The sequence below is a fragment of the Pelodiscus sinensis genome, chromosome 10 (genome assembly GCF_052426305.1).
Source record: "Pelodiscus sinensis isolate ZL-2025 chromosome 10, ASM5242630v1, whole genome shotgun sequence".
In the NCBI taxonomy this organism is placed as follows: domain Eukaryota; kingdom Metazoa; phylum Chordata; order Testudines; family Trionychidae; genus Pelodiscus; species Pelodiscus sinensis.
In genome coordinates this window covers 51738145-51762018 of record NC_143061.1, presented here as the reverse complement: position 1 = coordinate 51762018, position 23874 = coordinate 51738145, and the positions used below count along the sequence as shown (strand labels likewise).

General features: G+C 46.3%; 1 protein-coding gene and 1 long non-coding RNA gene across 6 annotated transcripts in view; one reads left to right on the top strand and one right to left on the bottom strand.

The window, feature by feature from the left end:
• Positions 1 to 97: 97 nt before the first annotated feature.
• LOC102449525 (uncharacterized) lies at positions 98 to 14964 on the bottom strand. Its single transcript, XR_016350374.1, has 5 exons — positions 14212 to 14964; positions 7533 to 7586; positions 5501 to 5596; positions 4608 to 4893; positions 98 to 4334 (listed from the first exon to the last, which is right to left on the bottom strand). It is a non-coding gene; the product is annotated as an uncharacterized LOC102449525 (long non-coding RNA).
• GIGYF2 (GRB10 interacting GYF protein 2) overlaps positions 14868 to 23874 on the top strand; it is a 132750-nt gene continuing 123743 nt past the window's right edge. For all 5 annotated transcript variants that reach the window (XR_012906183.2, XM_075937385.2, XM_075937382.2 and 2 more), the window contains exon 1: positions 14868 to 14994. The gene's annotated coding sequence lies outside the window, so the exon portion shown is untranslated. The remainder of the gene's footprint in view (positions 14995 to 23874) is intronic.

Here is a 23874-nt window from a genome sequence, read left to right as displayed (position 1 = left end):
CCTATTTTGTTCTAGAATTCTCAGCACAGATCCCACTTGTAAAATGTATCTTTGCTACTTGAAAGACAAGAACAGCTGTCATGACTAAGTGTTCAGCCCCCTTGTGATATTTCCACTACAGCACAGCTACTGTAGCTATGCAAAGGCTAATGGTGTTAACTTCCAAGGGACAGAGTTTTGTGTGAATATGTGAAATGCTGTCTACTGAAACATGTTCACATTTCGTTACTGTCAGTGGCTTCAGATCTTAAAATTGAAGATGCATCTTCTCCCCAGCAAGAAGTTGCAGATAGTGACAGATGTAGGGAAAGGCAGTCTTTACTGCTTTTCACCCTTGATGCTGTTGAATTCCTTGATAGACAATGCATCCGTAAGGATCTTGATGATACTTAAAGATAGAAGCACTCCTTTTTTTTTTTTTTTTTTTAAACCACATGTACAGAGGTCTAATCTTGTATATGTGATAGATAAATGCATCACATTGAAGATGGAGTACCTCAGAACTCATTGTCTTCCTGTTGGTGTACGCTGACTGCCAGTAAGGCTGAAGAGGGGAAGGAGAACTAACAGGCTGTACTAAAGGCTGACCAGGTGAAACATGGCATAATAGCATAGGCCTTCAGTATAGCAATAGCCCTGATGATTGATTAGAGTGTGTGTTCCTACAATCTTCTATCCCTGAGATATACCAAGTTATATTGGGTAAAATGGGAATACTTTTTTTCCCCTCTACTCTCTGCTGTATATTAACACTTTGTACCAGAAGGTCACAACATTTCACAAATTAGCTTCCACAAACCATTAAGTACTGTTGTTTAAGAACACTACAATGTTAGACCATCAAGAAATCTGGATGAGGTGCTCAAGAAGAGAGAACCAGAGTATATCTAGAACAGCTTCCACTCAAATCCTCAATTTATACTCTGGTGGCTCTTAGTTACTGACTAGAAAGAGGACTACATCAGGACTCAACATGGTCTGAGGGGAGAGGAGGCCTTGCCTCAGCGTAGGAGGTGGTAGGGAGCCCATAGAGGGTCACAGGCAGTGAGGACCCAGGCAGGGACGGTTCATGCGTATGTTGAGGATAGTAGCCATTGGCTGTGTCTAGACTGGCATGATTTTGCAGAAATACTTAAAAGTTTTTTCGTTAAAAGTGTTTCCACAAAAGTGTCTATATTGGCATGGATGCTTTTGTGCAAAAGCATCTGTGCCCAGTATAGATGTGCTTTTGTGCAAGAAAGCCCCGCTGGCCACTTAATTTTTTGCGCAAGAAAGCTCAATAACTAAAGGTGCCTGTCTACACTGGCCCTCTTGCGCAAGTATTCTTCCGCAAGAGGGCTTATCCCTGAGCAGGAGTGTGAAAGTATTGGTGCAAGAAGCACTGAATTCTTATAATAGAATGTCAGTGCTCTTGTGCAAATTCAAGCGGCCAGTGTAAGCAGCTGGCAAGTTTTTGCGCAAAAGTGGCTGCTTTTGCACAAAATCTTTACAGTCTGGACGCACCCTAACAGAAAAAGGTGGGATGCTACAAAGGGTATGTCTACACAGCAGAGTTTTTTTGGAAGAACATAAGTCCACACTGCTACTGTGTTCTTTTGACAAAGTTGAAAGAATGCAGGGCTTTTTCTGACAGCAGTAAAACTCTGTCCAAATGGAAAAAGGCATTTGTGGACAGGGAAGAGCGTCTTCTTTTGAAAGATGAGGACTCCAGGAAATAACACAGGTGCCTTGGTGGACACTCTGTCCAGAGTAATCAAAACTCTATAGTTCCTCTCCCCTGGCAGCTTTTAAAGCTGCAGGCACCCTGGACAAGGTTTGTGGCAGGAAGCTGGCCCTGTCACCCACACTGGGAACTATAGCCAAGCACAAGCCCCCATATTCACCTGGCCCTAATAGGGAGCACCACCAGGACTCGCAGGACCCACCCACGGGCACCACACGCCATGTGCCCTCTGGCTCTGGGACAGAGAGCTTGTCCCTCTAGCTTTGTGGGGAGGAGGAGACGCTGCAGGATCTTGGCTCCCAGAGGTACAACACAAACACTTAAGGTGAGATGGTGGCGCCTTTGGCTGTGAGGGGATACCACTCTTGCACCAATTAAGGAGCAAGGTGAAGGAGCTATGCCAGGGGCATAGGTCTCTCTCCAGGGCAGGATCACACTACTTCCCATTCTTCAGTAAGCTGCACTGCATTCTAGGGGGTGGTGAAACCATTTCCCCACCCATAGTGGTGGACTTGGGGCTTGAGATGCCGGTAGTCACCCACCAGGCGCTCCTTGATGAGGAGGAGGACAAATAGGAGCTGCAGTTCAGGGAGAATACGGCCATCATAGTCACCCTCACCCTGGAGCTGGTACCCAAGCCCTGGAGGTCTCCCAGGCATCCTCTGACAGCAGGAAAAGATCATCAGGTGAATGCTCTGTTTGCTACACACACACACAGGGTGAGGGAGGCAGGCACAGAGGAGAAGGGGGAATGGTTACTCAGCCTGCAGAGTCTGCTGCAGTCCATGCATGTACAAGCGCATGCAGCACCAATGTGCACCACAGAAGCCAGATGCAGAGCACCCCTGGGATCCTGCTCACAGGCTGTGGGGAGACACCCCCACCATGTGACACCCCTGGGGGGATGGGAAATGCCTTCCCACAACCTGGCAATGCTGGAAGCAGGCTGGAAGGCACATGCATGACCCTACAGAGACGGAGTGCTGCAAATGAGGCACCACCCATGGCCACAGACAGCAGCTCCAGACACAGGTATATATGTGGGGGAGAAGCATGGCTCCCTAGGTACCTCAGGGCCCCTGTGAGGCAGGGCCAGTTGTGCAGGCTACACATGGCCTTGCTCCCAGGACATCCCCATCCTCTGCTCTGAGGACTGTTGCTCTGTGCTCACAGAGGAGGGACATTGTGTGCAGGGATGACTGACTGCCTCTTCCTCTTCATTCTCCACAGCTGGAGCAGCAGTCACTGATGGGTAATCAGGATTGAGCACGTGGTGTCCTGTGTGACATGCAGCAGACCCTGGCCCAAAAGGTCTGGGATGAAGCCAAGTGACAGAACTACATGTAAGACCAGCATGTGCGGCTGGGCAAAAACATGTTCCACAATCCGGGAAGTGATGGCAGACCTGGTTTCTGTTCCCCACTCCAGCTCCCCTGCCCATGCCTATGCCCCCTCCCCTTACCTTTTCTAACATCCCTGACCCCACTCCAACGCCCCATCCTGCCCATCTCCTTATTGTCCCAGGCCCCATCCACCTCCGAGTTCGCTGTCGTCCCCAGACCCAAGGTGGCATTTCTAGCTGCCCCACACGCCACTCCCAATACTGAGCCCCCCCCTCCTTCCCATTTGCTTAAAAAAACAATTTTTTTTGTTCCAATCCACACTGGTGTCTTTACTGACTGTGTAGGGAAGAGGGGAAGGAAGGGGGTGTGGTGGGAAAGGCATAGGTTCATTAGATATGCAACTGAGGCTGGGCCATATTCCACGCTTAGCCTCATTTGCATATTTCTGGCACAAGATTGTGCCAGTGCAGATGTAGCCCTAGGGAGTCAAGGCACAGGCCTCTAGTGGAGAGGCAGTGGGGAAAGTTACTGGGGTCCTTGAGACAAACTCCTTCAGGGCCTCATGGTTGTGCACTCCCCCCTGATGTGCTCAGTAGACAGCAGCTGTCCACAGCTGCGTGAAGGCCCTCCTTTCCTTGCTGGACTCTGCCCCCCACCTGGGTAGGAAGGCCTCCCCCTTCCTCTCCACGATATTGTGGAGAACACAACACGCTGTGACAATGTGATCTCAAGTCCAGGTGGGTCATGAGACGTCTGAGCCCTGCCTTCAGGCAGTGGAAGGCACATTCCACCTGCATTTGGGCCTGGCTGAGGTGCACATTGAATTGTTTCCTGCTGGGGTCCAGGTGGCCAGTTTAGAGATTCATGAGCCAGGACATTAATGGATAGGCCACTTCCCTAACGATGCACTGTGGCACCTACAGGTCACCCATGCAAATGTCCCGCTGGGGGAAAAATGTCCCAGCTTGGAGCTTGTGGTAGAGCTGGCGTTACTGAATAGGTGGGCAGTATGTGCCTTGTCCGACCACCCAACAAAAATGTCTGAAGTGTCCACGGTGGTTGATGAGGGCCTGCATCATCATGGAGAAATAGCCCGTGTGGTTTATGGATTGGGCCGCTAAATGTGGTGCACGGATTAGGATGTGGATTCCATTGATAACCCCCCTGCAGTTGGGGAACGCCGGGGTGGCAAATCCTGCAATGATGGGGTCCAGTTCTCCCTGGTGTATGGCCCTGCATAGCAGGACGAAGTTGATGGCCCCCTCACCCTGCAGAAGGGGACAAAGAAACACACAAAACTGAGCATGAGAGGGAATGTGAGAGCCTCTGGGAACTGCCTGCCCCTCAAACATCACAGGCACCACCCCGTGAGGCTACCCTCCAGCAGCAGGGCTGTGTGAGGGTGGGATGGTACAACCCCCACCCCTGGGGGACAGGGCTACCCCCCCTAGTTCACCCCAGCACCACCCCTCTCCCCCTTCCCTGGGGTCCACCTTTCCAGGACTCCCCCTTGCAGGGACTGCAGCCTGAGAGTGTCTTACCTCCATGAGGAGGGCCCTGACAGTGGACTTTCCCACGCCGAACCAGTAGCTGTCTGGGGTGACGAGCTTCCAGTTGGCGATGGTGACCCACTTGTCCAGGGGGATGGCAGAGCGCAAGTGGGTGTCCCGTCGTTGGAGGGTAGGGGTGAGCTAGGCCCAAAAAGGTGACTTTCCGCATGCAGAAGTTGTTCAGCCACTGCTGGTCGTCCTACCATTCCACGACCAGGCCGAACTAGTATCCAGCCTCCAAAATAGTCTCTCCACCATGGGGTGCAGTTGCAAGGGTCTTGCTCCCACATAGAAGAAGAGGGACTCAGATGAGCTGGGAGTCAAGATGGTCTGAAAATTGCTGCAGAACCTGCAGCATGACTGCGTGGGGCCATCGCATGTTCAGGGGCAGCTCCAGCTCCATGGCAAGGAGCATGCTGTGGCGTCCAAAAATTGCGCAACCAGAGCGCACACTGCTAACGCTTTGCTGTCTCTCTGAGAGGTAGGCAAGCATGTAGCAGAAGCTGAGAAACGGCTGTCCGGGGGGTTCCTTTAAGCACGCCTCTCCGATAGCCTTAGGCAACAGCACCCAGAAGCAACTGCTGACCTAATGCCCTGCCTGAACTGGTTCCGGGTGGCCTTATATGCGAGATAGCATCCACACTGATTGGACGCTATCTTTTGAAAAAGTAGATTGCTTTTTCAATGAGCTTTTGTTTAGGTGCTCTTTTGAAAGAAGCTTGCAGTCTGGACATAGTCAAAGAGGAAGGGCAGGAAAGGGTCACATCTACCTGGTAACAAGTGATGATATAATGGACTGATGCAGTGTTATAGGTTGCTGTCTGCTCAGGAGGCAGCCTGGGTTCTGGTCACATGGTCCTCCTGAGAAGACACCTACTACCTACCTGTTTCCTTCATTGAAGACACACCTGTTCCCACCATCGAACAGTTCCTGATCCCTGGGGCTGTGGTCCTAAAGATCCCAATCCTGGTTCCTTTGCCTGAAAAAGAGAGAGAGAGAAAGTGAGTCAATCCACACTACCGCCAGATAAATGTTGGGATGGAGACTAACCCAGAAATGAGATTGGGACTAACCCTTTACTTTTTATGAAACTCTATATAAGGGAGACCTGCCATAAGGCCATGAGTTTCCACTACCCTTCCACCAGTGTAATGACTATTAAAAAGGCAGACTTCCTTAACAGATAGCATAGAGAAAAACTTAATAGCTCAAAGGGGAGATACATCAAACATGTTAATAATACAAAGAGGTCCCAGAGTGGGGGAATGTCATGCTCCCAAACTAGGGGAAAAGCATGAATAAGATTCTTAAGAAATTTAGACATTGTAACACAGAAAACACTGTGCCCCAGGAAGGATACAAGTGCATGCATTGCTCCTAGATAGTGTGACAGGGAAGGGTTAAAAGGGAAAAGGGGCAGCTGAGACAGGGCAGCTGCAAACTAATTAAGGACCAGGTGAACTGAATTAGGCTGCCACAGAGCCTCTCTAAAAGCCTTCCCTAGGGCAGAAGGAGAGGGAAAGAGAGTGGAGGAGGAGCAAACAACCTGGTGATAAGGAGATTTCAGTCCTGCCAAAGGCTGTAGGCGGAGGTGAAGGGCTCGAGCAGGGAGTGTTGAATGGTTCCCTATCCCCAAGGGGCTAGAAGAGGGCTTACTACTCAGCTGTGACTGGCTCAGGGCTTCAGCCCAATACACCATTCTTTATGGTGAGGACCAGGAAGGCCCAGGGCTAAAAACTCTGCAAGTGAGGGCCCCGCTGCAACCCTCAAAGGGTGAGATAGTGGACGGAACAAGGGTCAGGGTACCAGGAGGGGGACTGACCCGGTCACAATGGGTACTTTTGCAGCTTACAGAAACTAGTCAATAGTGCAATATTGCTGAAATGGGGGTTGTCAGGGATAGACCTAGTGCTGAGATGCCCAAATATAAAACCTCTTTCATTTAGTTTTATAAGGCCTTGTCTACACTATCAAGTTTTGTCACCAAAAACTGTTTTTTGGTGATAAAACAGTGAGAGCCTATATACTCCAAAGCAACTTTTGTCCAGAAAACACCCAGTTTCAGCAACATAAAACTTCCAACCCTACAAGAAACTTTTTTCCTGTCCCTTTTTTATCAGCAAAGAGCCAGTGTAGACACTGTGGCTGCCTTTATACTGTAGGCTTCTTGCGCAAGAAGCCTTTTGTGCAAGGGTTTTGCGCAAAAACGTATTGCACAAGAGCACGTCCACATTGCATGGATGCTCTTGCACAAGAAAGCTCTGATTGCCATTCACAGAATGGTCATCAGAGCATCTGTGCTTTTTCCCACCTAGGCTTCTTGTGCAAGAAACCCCTCCAGAGCGTCCACACTTGCCTTTTTGCGCAATAGCTGTCGCGCAAAAGGGAGTTATGCCGCATAGAAGGAGGTTTACCTACACCAGCAAAAGCCCTCTATTCTGCCATTTTACTGCCGATTTACTTGCGCAAAAGCACATTTGAGGTGTGGACGCTCTACAGTTTTTTGCGCAAAAATGGACATTTTTGTGCAAAAACCTTGCAATGTAGACATAGCCTGTTTGTTTGTTGAGAGAACTGACTTCTGCCAGTATCTCACACTGCCTGACCTGATTGCTCTGCTCAGTGTCTTGATCTCCACTGCCCTGCAAGGCATGCCCCCACTCTCTTTTTATAGCCTCTGGAAGTATCTGACAGGTGAATGCGCTGCTCCATTTGGGGAATAAAGAACAAATCATTGGAATGCTGCTATTCTGCTCTGTACACAGCAGTAAACAGGCCACTGCTGCAGGGAGAGGGACAGAATGTTGTGCTGCTTTGACAATCCTCAGCATGGCAAGCTCACGGAGCTATTCAAGCCACCAGTTGAAAAGGCTGTGGGAGAACTCTGAGGGAAGTCTGCAGAGACTGTTACGTACCCACAGTGCATTGCTCACACTGTCTGTGATATTTCCTTCCAATGAGGATATGATCTGTTGAAAGATGGAGCAAGTGTGAACACAGTTTGGCAAGTTTTGTTTTGTCAACTTTGGGCATCAATATACATTTTGACGACAAAACCTGGTAGCGTAGACAAGACCCTAAGTCAGTTTGAGTCTTTCCTGCTTTGGAATGGAAGGTTCTGAACTTCAGATAATCAATTTCTTTGGTGGACAACATCCAGGCTATTCGTTGCAATTATTCTGGTTCCAGATCTAGGAGCTGATTTTGGTTTTGCTTGACTCAGGAAGAGCTGTAAGGTGTTGGGGTGGGGGGGAGGCTATGTTAAGAGATTTATCAGATATGAATATCAGAACTGCCATCAATCATGATAATTACTCTCACCTCAGTTTCCTCAGTACAGGCAGTCCCCGAGTTACGTACAAGATAGGGACTGTAGGTTTGTTCTTAAGTTGAATTTGTATGTAAGTCGGAACTGGTACATATTGTAGGGGAAACTCTAGCCAAACATTTCTCCAGAGCTCAGTTTTATTCTCCCACACCTCACTTCCCTCAGTCCTTTATTCTCAAGCAGAGGTGTCTGCAGAGAAAAGCCACTCCGCGTCAACCTGGTCTGCTGGGGGGGGCGCTAGCTTCGCATCTCCCTGGTCTGCTGGGGGGAAGCAGCTAGTGCAGGGTTGCCTCACCCCGTTTGTAAGTAGGGATCCGATGTAAGTCGGATCAATGTAACCCGGGGACTGCCTCTACCTTAAATGTAATGGGGAGTGGGGAAGGCCCATATGAATGCCAATTACCAAGGCATAAGAAAAGAGCCTGGCGGGGGGGCAAGACTAGAGCCCTTACTGGAGCAGAACTCCTGACATTACTTGTTCTGGTCTGTGACAAAGTAGTATATTAATGGCTCTTAGTGAAAGATGCTGTGAAAAGGTAATTACTCATTTCATGTATAACAACCGTTCTTTAAGATGTGCATCCGGGGGGTGCTCCACTGTTGGTGATGGGTCACCCGGAGCCACAGATCCGAGCCTTGCAAAGCAGTTTCCCTGACTGGGCCATGCATTCGCAGGAGCTGTGTCACAGCACTCCCAACTGAGCGTCCAACATGCGTGGCCTGACCCATCCATTTCAGTTCCTTTTTAACTGCCCTCAGCTTCAGATGGAGCTTCAATATGCTCTCTCACACTCTTATCTCAGATAATATTTTAGTGTTTTGACAGTTATCCTTATTGTGTTAGAAATTCATGTAAATAGTTCTCCTTGTTCAATTTTACCTCACAAAATGTTTTTTCTTCCCTACAGGATTTGAACGTGGCTTAGCTGCTCAGCTCAGAGGCAACATGAACCAGGCTCCTTCCCAGTTCTCCTCTCTTCTTTTTCTTTCTTTTTTTTTTTTCCAGTACAGAAAAGGAAAAGAGAAAGAGTAACACTGCAGACAAATCAATATGTCTGGTTCTTCGGGCTTCAAGAAATGTGATGAGTGCTAGGAGCCCATGCCAGTATCCGATGACCATTCCCTATGCATTTGCTACTTAGGGGAAGCCCACATACCACAGAAGTGTGATCACTGCTGCAGCCTGGCAGGAAGAGCTAGAAAGAATACAGTGCTCCACCTCAGAATTATATTATTGGACAAGGCTATGCAGCCTGCTGAAGCACAAAATGCCTCCCAAGAATAGGAAGACTCACCAAAGAAAAGAGCCACTTCTCCGACACAGTCTCTTCCTTGAGAGTAAGTAGGGAAGAGACCAGGCACTTTGAGGACCCCTGCTATCAAAATGGCAGGCAGAGCTTACAAATTAGCCATGGCGCCTGTCTGCACTTCCTCAGTGCTGAAGCCTAGGGGCACTCCACACTTGTGGTGCCCCATAAAACCCAGCACCACAAAATTATACGGGGCTGCAAGCAAAAGTGGCGTGTTCAAATAAAGCGGCACCGGCTTCAATGCTGCCACTCTCAACTCCAGCCGTGTCAGTGATAGATACAGATCCACAGTTGACGTGGGCAACAGTGGGGAGGCCATAATCAGCACTTGACAGCCAGGGCAAACATCATCACTCATGCCCTGCCTCTACAGGTCTATCACCTGAAGAATCTCCAGCCCACAGCTCTCCTTGCATAATTAAATTCATCTGAAGGAGTGGGTTGTGTCTATGAAAGCACATGATACCATCTACATGGGTTTTTTTTAGTTTAGCTGCTAGATTATCTGTTGTTTTTTAAGTTTAATCTATTAAAAGGCAGACTAGCAGGAGTGTTTGCTTATCAAGAGCCAAATTTATACCTACTGTGCATCTGCCATAGTTCCTGTAGTTATACCTAGGAATAATTTGGCTCCATAGTCTTGTGGTTTGTAATAGTCTTATGTTCTGCTTGCTTGAGCATAACAGAAGTCCTCGGATAACTCTACTAAAATAGATACTAAAATGTATTTTGAATTTTCCAAATAAAATTTTAAAAAAATGCATACCTTAAAAATGTTCCCTTCTTGAAATTTTGCTTGATAAACTCCCCCAAACTAACTAAAAGCAAGTCCCCACAAACTAGATTTCTCCAGTGTCAGACAGAGGCCTCTTCTGAATTCTCCAAGTAAAATGCAAAGAGATATTCACATGATCTAACTGACTTCTGTCAAGATACGACATTGGAACAACAATGCTACAAGGCACAGCTGCTTCTGCAAGAGAGCTGCAAGTGCCTATTCTGACATCTTGGGTTGGAATTCTTTTTCTTGCTATCCTCCCCTGCACTTTTCTAGCCATTAGTAATAGCAAGCAGCCAAGAGAATGGAAATACAAGTTGTCAGAGACCAGAACCTTACAGTTTTGCTACAGAGGCAGATGCTCCCTCAGAGCAGTTGCATATGACTAGTCCCTCTTTCTAAAGGTACATCTACACTGCAGCATTATTTCAGTAGCCTGAAATAGCTATTCCACATCTTTGAAACAAGCCTGTTATTTCAAAATATAATGGAGTAGTTATTCTGACATCCCTGTAAACCTTGTTCCATGAGGACTAAGGGACATTTCAGAATAGGGTTTATTTTAAGCTAAAGGTGCAGGGTAGACACACCCCAACAAAATAGTCCAATGAAAGATACCACCTCACCCATCCTGTCTCTTCAGTCTCCCAATGGAGCTCATTCTAAATACTAAGATTTTTCCAAATATATGTAATGTGGTCATAGGCAGCGAGGTCCTTGGGTACCATGGGCCCATATAACAGGAATATTCCTATCTCATCTACACCAAAGGTTAGGGCCTGGTCTCACCCCGGCAATAGATGACTTGTGGCAGCACCCAGGAGGTGCACCGCACCCCCGTGCCTTGTCAAAATTGTAATTGCTAAATGGAGTGCTCTTATACCCCCCTCCCTGTTCCTCTGAGTGGTCCTCCCTACTCCCCATCCCTTGCAGACACCAGTTGTCTATGCTCCGGCCCCTGCGCAATCCCCTCTCCCCCATGGCCCCCCCCAGCCTGCCTGCTGCTCAGGGTGATTTAAAATGACCAGGGGCCTCCACTACCACCACCATCAGCCCAGTGGGGCTAAAGTGGCTTCCAGACACATGCTTGATGCAGCTGCTAGCAATCTTTCCTCACAAATCATTCTTTCTAGACTTTTAATCATTTTTGCTGCGCTCCTTTGGACCTTCTCCAATTGGTACACAACTTTTCTGAAATATGGAGCCCAGAACCGGACACAATACAATACTCCAGTTGCAGCCTTAACAACATGGAGTAGAATGGAAGAATTACTTCTTGTGTCTTGAGTACAATAGTCCTGCTGATACATTCCAGAATTATGGCTTTTTTTGCAACAGTGTTACACTGTTGACTCATATTTACTTTGTGGTCCACTATCAACTCCCAGACATGGTCAGTATAGAGGAAAGGGAAGACATTGCTTCCCCTGGATCTTAATGTCCAAACACCTACCTCTTCTTACCCCTAGTCTGATTCTTCCTGCAGGCTCCAACAACAGGGTGTTTCAGCCTGGTGAGTCTGCCCCTAGAGGCAATCTAGTAATTTCAAAGTAAAAAGTCTTACAACTTGCCAGATCTATCAGCATAACACTGAAACTGTTCAAAGAGCCATTAAGCAATAATGGAGTAATTTAAAAAGCATTTGCCATCCTGGAGGTATATACTGTCAGATTCTGAATGTACTTGACAAAAATAATTTTGCATTACTGCAATATTTATTCAATCTATTCGGCTACAGGACCTTAGTTTACAATTTGCTTAAAATATTTAGTCAGTTTGTTGCGGCAGTAGATTATAAAACCACACATTTAAAACATCCTTGCATAGATTTTGAGATGCAGAATCTGAGTATTCATCTTTAGACTTACATACTTGGATCTTCAGACAAAAAGTTCTTTAAATTCTTCAAAAGATCTTATTTAAAATACACATTTTAATTACTATAATACAAAAAACTTGCTTCCAAAGTCGTCTTGTTCTTTCTATCTATCTCTGCTGTAATCTTTCTCTTTTCACTCTCTGTTCAAGAGAGTCCTTATAGGGACAACACCTCTTTTCTTCTACATACCTGGTTAAAATGAATTTTCCCTTTTTTTACTTCTGACTATTTGATGAACTACTTTTACGAGAACCCTTCACCAAAATCAGTAAGGTATAAAATCTTGTTATACCTAAAATATTTAGACATATTTTTAACATTAATATAAAATGAAATTTTGTAAATATGTCTATTGTTATGGAGATTACACAAAATAAATTAGTGTTCCCTTTTTCTAAAAGCAATGAATATTGTGATGAACACACTAAATTGCTCTGATTAATTTAAACTTATATTTTTGCTTCAGTGTCTTAAATCTGTAGTAATCTGGAATGATTACTTGTGCAGGCTTAAGAGTAAAATTAAAATATAAAATCAGCTCAGAAATACTGATTAAAAAAAATTAAACAAAGAAGAGCTGCATCATCTATTCCATAATATTTAATGTTATATTCAGCAGGACAGCTGACCTGCCCTTACCACAAAGTTTGTGCAAATAAATCTTTGACAAACTTCAGGGTATATATAAAAAAAACTTGTGACTTTTTTTATTCCCAAATAAATTTAATTAGGTACCTTCTGCAGGTCCAGTCTTCACAATCTGGCATGCAGTGGATAACATGTTCCATTTTCGTTAGAAAGAATTTGTAGAAGAGTGTTGTTTTTTTTTCAAATGTCATTTTCTACATTTGGATTCAGGGATTTTGCTTAAAGGGGGTAAGCAGGGCAGGGAAAGAAGAGAACAATGGGGAGAGGGCAGTGCCTGGGAAGAATGTCTGGAGCCTGCGGTAGAATATGGGCAGGGCCAAAGCCTGGGGAGTTCACCTTCCCAAGAGATAGCTTCATCCAATACCCGTGCCCCCAGAGCTCTTTCCATAGTACTCCTTCCTAGACAGTCATTTCCCATGTATGTGTGTGCAAGTGATTGTTCCTTCCTTAGTGCATTTGTCCTTTTTTAATTTGTTTACTTCAGACAATTTCTCAAATTTGTCCAGATGATTTTTAATTTTAATCCTATCGTCCAAAGTACTTGCAACCCCACTGAGCTTGGTATTGTCTTCAAACTTTAAGTGTACGCTGTATAATTTTAGTCTCAATCATTTATGAAAATATTGAACAGAATCAGACCCAGAACTGATACCTGAAAGACCCCATGTGATAGACCCTTCCAGCTTGACTGTTAACCATTGATAACTACTCTACGGGAATGTTTTTCCAACCAAATATGCATGCACTTTATAGTAACTCCATCTAGGCTTTGTTTCCCTAGTTTGAGATCAAGAGGAACACTAACAAAAGCCTTACTAAAATCAAGATATACAACATCTACCACTCCTCCCCTGCCACATCCCATCCACAAGGCTTGTTTCCTATCAAGCAGAGCCATTAGGTTAATTTGTCATGATTTGTTCTTCAAAAGCAACATTCCTTGATAAGCCATCATCACCTTATTTTCCAGGTGTTTGTAAACTGATTATTTACTCTATTATCTTTCTGTGTTCTTAAATTAAGAGGACTCATCTGTAATTACCCAGATTGTCTTAGTAGATTGCACTATATTTGCCTTCCTCTGCAATCTCTGTTTTGCATGAGTTTTCAAAAATAATACCCAATGTCTCTGATATTTTCTCAGTCAACTCCTTGACTATGTTAAGATTTTTTTCATCAGGTCCTGAACACTGATCAAGATGTCTGCCTCTGTGAGAAAGCAGTGTGAATAACGTGACAGGGTGATTTCTGCATATGAAGTGTGACTACAGTTGCCAACTTTCTAATCACATAGAACCAAACACCTGCCCTGCCCCACCCCGTGTTCTAAGCCTCATCCCACTTTCTCCTGCATCGCTTGTCCTTTCCCCAAATTCAATGGAATGGGCCAGAGGATTGGGTTGTGAGACTGGGTGAAGACTCCAGCTGGGGGTACAGGATGTGGGAGGGGGCCAGAAATGAGGGATTCAGGAGGGGGCTGTGTGCTGGAGTAGGGGTGCAGGAAGGATTCTAGTTGGTGTTGCCGACTGTGGAAGTAGGAGGGGGCTCTCGGCTGGGTTTCAGGGGTTTAGAGTGTGGGAGCAGGCTCAGGGCTGGGCCTGCAAGCTCTGGGAGGGGGATCAAGGCACTGGTTCAGCTAGGCTGTACTTACCTTAGGCCAGAGGCACAGAGGGACTAAGGCAGACTCCTGCCTGCCCTGGTTCTTTGAGACGCTGGGACAGGGCCAGTATGTCTGGCTCCTCGACAGAAAGTCTGGGGAGGGAGGTTTTCTGGGCACGGCCCCCACAGCTCCCGCTCACAAAGCCTCCCGGCCAATGGGAGGGGCGGAGCTGCTACTGGAGGCCGGGGAGCGTCCCTGCTGAACACTCCTGGGAGCCCCGGCAGTTCCCTGTCCCACTATGCGGCCCTTTAACGCCCCGCTCAGCACTGCTGACCCGAGCCGCCCGCACCCCTTTTCCAGGCAGGGCTGGCTCCTTGTCAGAGGGCTCTGGGTCACCCAGGTCGGGCGGGGTGGGGGAGCTGGGCCCAGAACAGAGGCAGTGGGGAAGTACCAGAGCACTTGGGCTCCCGCCCGGCCCGAGCTGGGTGCATGCGGAGGACTATGGCCCGTGCCTGGCCTGGGCCCTAGGGTAGGATCGGGGCTGGGCGCTGTCCCGACGCAGCGGCCTCGGCCGGCCTCATGCTCTCTCTCGAGGCCCGGGCCTGGCACTAGGGCGGGGGCTCGCGTCACCCCGCGGCGGCCGTTGGCGTTGCGGAGCTCGCGCTCTGTTCGCGGCGCGCGCGCTCTCAACTCGCCGCCGTTCCCATCCGGGGCCTGGGTGGGTAGGTGGCGCCCTATATCACGTGACGATGCGTGGCGGCGCGACCGCCATCTTGTGTTGTTGGGACTGAGGAATTGCTTCGGCTGTGAGAGACTCTCCGTCCGGGATCGCAGGTAATTAACCCCGTTGGCGCCGGCCGGCTCCCCGGGGCGGCCAGGCGGTGCCTGAGCCTTTCTCCTTCCCGTCCGGGACGTGTCAGCCCCGCCGGGGCGGCCCTGCTGCGGGAACGTGCCTAGGCCGCCGTGGAAGCGCCGGTGTCGCCTGCGGTTGCTGCCCGGGGAAAGGTCTTTGCCGTGGGGTACAGAAGCCAAGGAGGCCCGCGGCCTTTGAGCAGCCGAGGTGACTTGGACTTGGCTTATGGGCTATAGGCCTTGCCGGAGCCTCCGTTGTTCGTCTTTCCCCCCGTCGCTTGCGCGGAGACGCAGCCGCCTGCCCCTCTTCCCACTTCCCGGTGGCTCTGACTGGTGGAGGCCCCGTGCAGGCGGCCTTTGGCAGCAGGTCCTGCCGTGGGTTGGGTGAGTGCTGGCGGGCCGGAGCCTGTCAGACACCTGCGGGATTTCTTGGGTCATTCCGGGCCATTTGTGGTCCCTGCTCGTTCCCTTCTTCCCCTAACTCCTGCGAGCGCTCCTCGCCCCCCTCAGCGTCTTGGGCGAGCCTTCGGGCAGGGTCCGTTCGCACTGACGCCTGTCTCCTCTGAGCATGTCTGGCCTTGTCATACTGCAGACACAGGAAGAAAAGAGCTGGTTCAGGGCTGAGGCGTCAGTAGGATCGGTGTTAAGGGGAATAATCATCAGCAGCGTGTGACCCTAAAGGCTGTGGTAGGGCAAAGAGCCCGTAGATCAGGATCAGGTGTGTTTGGTTTTAATCCAAGGCAAGTAGTCTCAGTGTCAACACAACGATTCCAGCACCTACGAGCATGTATAATTGCAGTTTAAATCCAGACAAGTTGGAGGCCAAAGGGGTCAATACTTATTGACGTGGTTGGAGTATTAAAAAAAAAACCCCATATTCTGATTTGCTTCAGAATGATGGTCTTGGGGGGTTTTCTTTTTTGGTTACTTTTGCCATTATTTTACGGTCCATATTTTGTTCTCTGTTTTATTTCTGAATGCTGCTGTTGTACTTTTAATTTAATCATTTTTGGTTTATCACCCTTTGATTTCTTGCTTCAAGAGCTAGCATGTGTCACTTTCCAAACAAGTGGATTCTTCTGGCATTTGTTGAACTCACCTATGGCTGCCAACTCTCTTAGTAGTAGAGATGGTAGGAGCACTAGTGGCCACTAATGTATCTAAATCTTGTTTAGATCAGAGTTAGTTGATTTTATGGTAATTAGTCTGCACCCTGTCACTACTAACAGTAGGTGCAACAGTAGGTGTTTTTTTAAAAAAAAGCATAGCTATGCTAACTCAGTGAAGTAACTGGTGTCAGAGCACTTGTCATAGAATAGATTCTTTACTGAGCATGGACAAAATGCAAGATTCTGTTTACTGTGTTAAATAGGTCAGAAATAGGGGTACCATCACTTAAGTGATATGTGGCACTGAAAATTTACAGCAGTGATAGCAAGACTTGGCAGCTTCTTGATTCCATTGCTGTCTTAATATCTCTCTTCAGTTCTCTAACAAAGCTGTAAATTATTTGTTAGTGATTTCAGGAGGTGGACAGAGAAGCCTTGTCTGGGCATGTGGAGGTACTTGCACAAAGATTGCATTCTCTGTCATCAGGTTTGCTGCAGAGCCTTTTCTGAACAAATGATTTCAGCTAACAATTGAAATGTAGAATATTTATATTGCTATCTTGGTGTACTATTCTTCCTTTGCAAATACACAGGTTTCTTGATGTTGTAACACATCAGTAAAATAATTTATCAAATACATGAAAAGTTTTTGTAGAGCTCTGGGGCTTTTTTCCTCTATTTTTACTTTGTGAGTCGGTTTCACTATTTCCCACTGTATTGTCAGTCATCTTGCTTTCTGAAAAGACTAACACCAACTGGAGAGTTGAAAAGTCTTCACATTTTAAAGAAAAACTATGTCCCTTCTTCCAGAGATGTATTATCTATAAGGTCTGCCAAGAGACTGATATTTTTTTAAAATTACGAAATAAAACAAATCAAGTTGAATAATGCCTTTTACATTTATGAATACTTCAAAAGAGGCAAATGAAGTTTTCCATTTGGGATGAACTGTAAAATTGAGAGATGATGAATAGCCCACTTGCACATTATCTGGGTGGCTGGATGTACTTTTTCTGAGTATACAGCTCTGTGAAATTATATTAGTAGCATTCTAGAACACTGAAGAAAAAGATAACTTAAGGTACATCTACACTACAAGCATTGCAACAGATCACAAAAGGATATTTCTCTTTTTTAGTAAATCTAGAATCTCAAGAGGCAGTGGCTAGTAGGGATGTAAAAATATGTTTAAAAATGTAACTGTGTAACCACTAAAAATCATAGCATTTACACTTAAATAAGCTATGCTGCAGAGCCTCCAGCACCTGTAACCGCTCTGATTTTTAGTGGTTACATAGTTACATTTTTAAATGCCTGGCCCTGCTCCCAGGGAGCCAGCATATAATCTGATGGAGGAAGGTGGATCTGGCTTGCCAGGGACAGGGCAGGGGTTTCCTCAGCCCCTACCTGTAACCAGAACCTGTAAGCCTCACCCATTAAGGTGAGGCTTACTGGTTAACCTTTTATATCTTTAGTAGCAACATCAAAAGAAGATTTTTTTTTTTACACCTGTCAATCTACCTACATTTACAGTCGTGGTTAGGTCACCCTCATTATGTTTCAAAGGGTGTGAAGGTTTTTATACAGTTTTGAGAGAGCTAGCTAGATCACTTAAGTTTTAACTGTAGACCGGGTCAGTTAAAAGTGACCTACAAAGGAGAGTTGGTGGGAGACCCCTGCTGCACATTTTGTTGATTATATTTCTTCTTTACTGTGTTCAGGCCTTACGTTGTCTTGAAGTTTTCTGCTTGTGTTTAACATTTGAAATGTCAAATATATTAATTTTTTTTTACTGAAGATTTAATTGGAAGTCCAAATAACTGATACATGAGTGTTTCCTCCCCAATGCTCTCCTCCCTCCCATAATTAAAACATTTCACAAAGATCTTGCCTCCAAACTGTTCCTTTGAGTGTTTGAGTTAAACACCTGTTAATGAACAGTCCCATTGTCTTTAAACAGTCTGATTATTGTCATCTCAATTCAGGATTCCTTTCCTTGGCTTTTGTGATGACATGGTTATATTAACTTTCTAGTATGCCCATTCAAGGAAAAATTTGGATAAATTATACTTTGACTGTAAAACAGAACAAAAAACTAACAAGGATTTTAATAAAACAACAAATGGTCTTGTAGCGCTTTATAGACTAACAAAACATGTAGATGGTTTCATGAGCTGTCAAGAAGAGATGTTTAGTTATGGTAATTATAATGTACATGTGAACATCCTGCCCTCTTGTGGCTGGCTGCATATTAAAAAGAATATAGGGCCTTGTTACATTACTTTTCTGTAACTCACTGTATTACAGGGGTGGGGAATGTAAGGCCTGGGAGGCTGGATGCAGCCACTGGTTTACCTAGATCTGGCCCCCAAGGCTTGGGGCTCTCCTCCCACCAGCATTGCAGAGTTTGTGTTGGTGCTTCAGTGTCCTCCCCACCCACCCCAGTTGTTTCTCACTTGTGTGAGTCTCCTGACTGATTTTTGTTCCTGTGGGTCAGTCTGTCCATCCCCCCCACCCCCCCCCAAAATGTTTTCCACCACTGTTTTATTAGCTCCAGAGGTAGTGGCAAGGTGTGAAGATAAAGGATCAGGGTCTCAATCACAGCTTTGTAAGTTTGGGTGACTTTGTTAGTATTTTAGTTGGAAGTGGTGGGTTTAATACACAATGATTTTCAGCTGTCTTTCTCAGAAAACCAAGAAACTTTGTGAACCTGCTTTTTGAATAAGGGTCTGAGGGTGGGGAAGCAGGTAAGTGTCATGGCTGCCACCTTCTGCCTGAGGCCCCGCCCCTTCTTGAGTGGCCCAGCGCCCCTACAAACATTTTTGAAGTGGTCCTTGGTTAAAAATTATTTCCCACCCCTGCCCTTTGTAGAGCCCTGCAAATTTGCAGATATCTGTGGATGCAGATATCCATGGCTCATTTTTGCAGATAACAGTTTTGTATTTAGAACCATATGAATATGCCGATATCCTCTTCATATATCCTCTATGGGTGGAAAGTTTATATTCCAGTCAGTTGGGAAAAGGAAGAATCCTTTTCTTAGACCTTCCCTGGAGTCTTGATTGTTCACATCTCTCTGGGTTTGTGTACGTTACAAAAGTAGGTTGAATTTAAGTTGAATTTTTGCCTCCAATTTTACAAAGTTAATGCTGCATGTTCCCATTACATACATTCACATGCAGGAGCACATCCTCATTGCCATGTTAATCATTGAGTGATGTACGGTGGGCAGCCATCCCATCATTGTTAGTGCAGATTTGAATTCTGGGATACACTCCCAATACTTGATGGAATGTCAACATTTTTGCAGCTTTGTTGTACATTTCTTCAACCTTCCATGATGTACTTGCCACTTCTTTCCATCCCTGAAAGCAATGACAAACCATCATTTTCATGCCTTTTTTCCTAAGCCTAGGTTACCCATGCAGTGGTCTAGCAGACCCTACTCAATGGCATGCCGTTGTGAGCATCACAAATACTTTGTACGTTATCCTGTGGTGTTTGTAGGCTTAGGCAGGAGCTGCTGCATAGAAGAATGTGATGCTCCACTGAAGTAGTTGGCAGATGCTGGCAGCAGTTGGGTATGACGTGGGCCTGGGAAACAAGTACAAATTGGTGGGATATCATAGTTATGCTAATATGGGATAAGAAGCTGTGGCTGCAAACTTTTTGAATGTGTAAGGCTACTTGCAAGGTACTTCGCAAATTCCTTTCACAAGCCCTGAAATGTAGCAATATCAAAATGAGACATGCTCTGGCAGTGGAGAAACGAGTGGCGATAGTCCTGTGGAAGCTTGAAATGCCAGGCTGCTGCTGGTCAGTCTGGAATCAGTTTGGACTGGGTAAATCTGTTATGTTTATAGGAAGCACACAGGGGATGTTAGATATTGGGTAATTGAACAGCAGTATATCCACATGAATTCTTATCAGTTACATGACTATTTGAGATCCCTCGGGGCAGGGCCAGCAGCCAGTGCACTTTTGCCCCACTCACAGGGAGCCCCCTACCCCACCACGCTGCTGCCTCTGCACTGTTGCCTCTGTATCAGAAGCAGCAGTGTGGGGAGCCAGTTTAAAAACCAGATTCCTGCACAGACTGACTGGCTGCCTGCTGCCCTGCACTGCTGCTTCTGATAGAGCCAGCTGTGTGGGGTAGCAGCAGCCCCTGTCGGCAGGGGTCTGAGCTCCTTGTTGTCAGAGGCTGCTGCTGGGGTGAGGTAAGGGGTTGGGGGAGGCTACTGCTCCAGCCTCTCTCTGCGGGGGGCTCGGACCTCCCACGGACGGGGGCTGCTGACAGAGACCCTCTTGTGTCTATGGTGGGCCCAGGCTTGCCGTGGACAGAGGCTACTCCATGGGATGTGACAGCAGCATGGCGGGGCAGGGGGCACCTCAGAGGTAGATCCAGTGCTTGAGGGTAAAGCAAGATTTAAGCGTTTAAGTAAGCTCCTCCTGGGCAAGGGCTCCCTTACCCCCTCCCTTGTTGCCTCTGATAGAAGGGAAAGGTATCCTTGAAAGTAGGAATAAGAGATCCTCCGGAATAGGGCTTTATTCCGGAGGGTCGTGCCAGTCTGGATGCTCTTTTCTGGCTTTTCCCCAAGCCGGAAAAAAAGCGGCGGCATGTTTATTTAAATCCCGCGGGGGATATTTAAATCCCCCGCGCATTTCCCTGTTCCAAAGTTCTAAATTAGCATGGCTATTACGAAGAAGGGGCCAGTGTAGACATAGCCCTGGACTTTTTGCTGCTATGATGTGTGCTGCAATGATGCCAGAGAATATAGCAATGATGCCAGAGAATATAGCAACAGACTGAGCAGAGGGGGACCAGTTGAGAGTGGGGTGGGACAAAACAGAAGAGTGTATAGTGAACCTGTTATTTTCAACTCAGCATTATGTTGCTGTCTAGCAAATAGCTTGTGAAAAGCCTTATCAGAGTATCTCATCTCCCTTCTTGGGCATCTCCACATAGAAAATAATAGCTGCCTTCTGCAGTTGACAGATACTTTTCACTCAAGTAGTAAAGTTATGGGCTTTGGATCTGAAGATGACAACCTATGGGAAGGTTATTATGGTTCCGCAAGACACTTGTGGTTTGGTTTTTTTTCAGTTTAAGTTTTAAAAAACTCAGGAAGTTACATTAACTGCAGGAGGTCTTTGGTTAAGGCATTTGAATGCATTCTTGGAGAACTGGCTTTTATTCCTTTCTGTGTCACTGAGTTTGTGTGATGTTGGGCAAATTGCATAAACTAAAATTTCCACAGGTGACAACTATGTGGTGGTGAATTTTCTGCATAACCCAACTTGAGACACGTGTTGTCTGATATGCAGAACATTCTCAGCTGTAAGGTCAATGGGAGCTGGTTACTAAACATACAGAGTGCTTATCTCCACTAGGCCCCATGGCAGCCTGCATGTACATTATTGCCTTTGCCAACTTCCACCTTCTATGACTGTAGATGTGGCTCCAGAGAGTTGACTCACCATCACAACAGGCAATGAATTTTTTGCTGATAGTTTTTCCCTGCCTCCTGGAAGGTATGCTCTTCGTAGGTGGACAGACCTGTGATAGGTTTGTGTATGGATCCTGTTTTTCCATCCTTCCCAGATAGATATCTTGCAGAAAGAGGCGGCCGGGGTGGGGGGGGGGGGGGGAACACATGGAGACCACATGATGGAAGTAACACGAACCTGTCAGGGATTCAGGATACACATCAATATTCTGGAACTCCATACAGTATGGAGATGTCAGGCATTTCTCCTATGTATTGGCTTCCATCACGTTTGACAACATGACCATTATAGATTACGTAAACAAATATGGAGGCACAAGGTTGGCTGGCTGCACTGTATGTTGAGGTATTCAGTGTTTCCATGAATCCCATAGATTGACTATTATAACTGGAAGGGACCTTGAGAGGTTATCAAGTCCAGTCTCCTGCACTTATGGCAGGGCCAAGTACCATCTGCATCATCCCATACGGATATTTATCTAACTTGCTCTTAAACATCTCTGATGATGGAGATTCCACAACGTCCCTAGGCAATTTATTCCAGTGCTTAATCACCCTGACAGGAATTTTTTCCTAATGTTCAATCTAAACCTCCCATGTTGCAATTTAAGCCCATTGCTTCTTATTCTGTCATCAGAAGAGAACAATTTTTCTCCCTCTTGTAAACACCCTTTTAGGTACTAGAAAGTGATTATCATGTCCTCTCTGTCTCCTGTTTTCCAAACTAAACAAAGTTCTTTCAGTCTTTCCTCACAGGTCATGTTTTCTAGACCTCGAATCATTTTTGTTGCTCTTCTCTGGACCTTCTCCAATTTGTCCATATTTTTCCTGAAATGTGGTGCTTAGAACTGAACACAGTGCTCCAGTTGAGGCCTCATAAGTGCTGAATAGGGTGGAAGAATAACTTCTCGTGCTTTGATTGCTACAGTCCTGTTAATACATCCCAGAATGATTGTGGTGTTTGGGACATGGGTGGTGTGTGGGGTTTTTTGTTGTTTTTTTGCGACAGTATATCAACACTCATATTTAGCTTGTGATCCAATATGGCTCCTATATCACTTTCTGTAGTATTGCTTAGATAGTAACTTCCCATTTTATATGTGTGAAACTGATTGTTCTTTCCAAAGTGGCGTACTTTGCATTTGTCCTTTTTGAACTTCATCCTGTTTACTTCAGACTAGGGATGTAAATAATCACAAAAATTAACTTGTTAAATTATTACAATATTACTGTTTAATCATTTAACCATTGGACAGAAGCCAGGGCTGGGGGCCTGCCCTCCCACCTGGCTGCTCCAGGGCGGCTAGGGCTGGGCTCCTGCCTGTTTGCCCATATAATCTGGGATCAGAATCTTGGGGTGCCCAGGCCACTCAGGCGTGACCACGGCTGGGGTCCTGTTAGCTCACACAGCTGATGCCAGGTTCTGCTGGCACACTGGAGTCCTGCCAGCATGTCTGGGCCATTTTGGTGCAATTGAAGCTGGGAGTCTAATGGCCTGCCCCACACAGCTAGGGTCCTGTCAGCCTGATGCAGGTGTGGCAGCCAAGGCTGCTGCAGCCTGGCGTGGTTGACTGTCCAACTGGTTACCCAGTAAGCATTCTGGTAAGCCTAATGCTTATCAGATAACCAGTTAAACTGTTATCCTTTTACATCCCTACCCAAGACCATTTCTCCAGTTTGTCCAGATGATTTTGAAATCTAACCCTATCCTCCGAAGCACTTGTAATCCCTACCAGCTTGGTATCATCCACAAACTTTGTACGTGTGCTCTATAAGACATTATCTAAATTATTCATGAAAATATTAATCAAAACTGGTCCCAAAACTGATCCCTGCAGAACCCCAATTGCTGTGCCCTTCCAGCATGACTCTGAACTCTTGATAATTATTCTCTGAGAATGGTTATCCAACCAGTTGTGCACCCACTACATTGTATTTCCCTAGTTTATTGATGACAAGGTTTTGTTGTTGGCAGCCTATCTTCTGGGTACTCAGAATGTGACTGCAGACTCTCTCAACAGAAGATTAGTGGCCAGTCATGAACTCCACAATACTGTAGTAAATGACGTCTTGAACTAATGGAGGACTCCAACTAGAGACCTCTTTTCCTCCCACTACAGCAACAAATGCGGTCCCTGTTGTATCAAGGGGTATTAGTAACTACTACCAACGTGATGTTCTCATACTCTGCTAATTGGACCAGATCAACTATGCCTTTCCTCTTCTTCTACTCCTGCTTTGAGTAC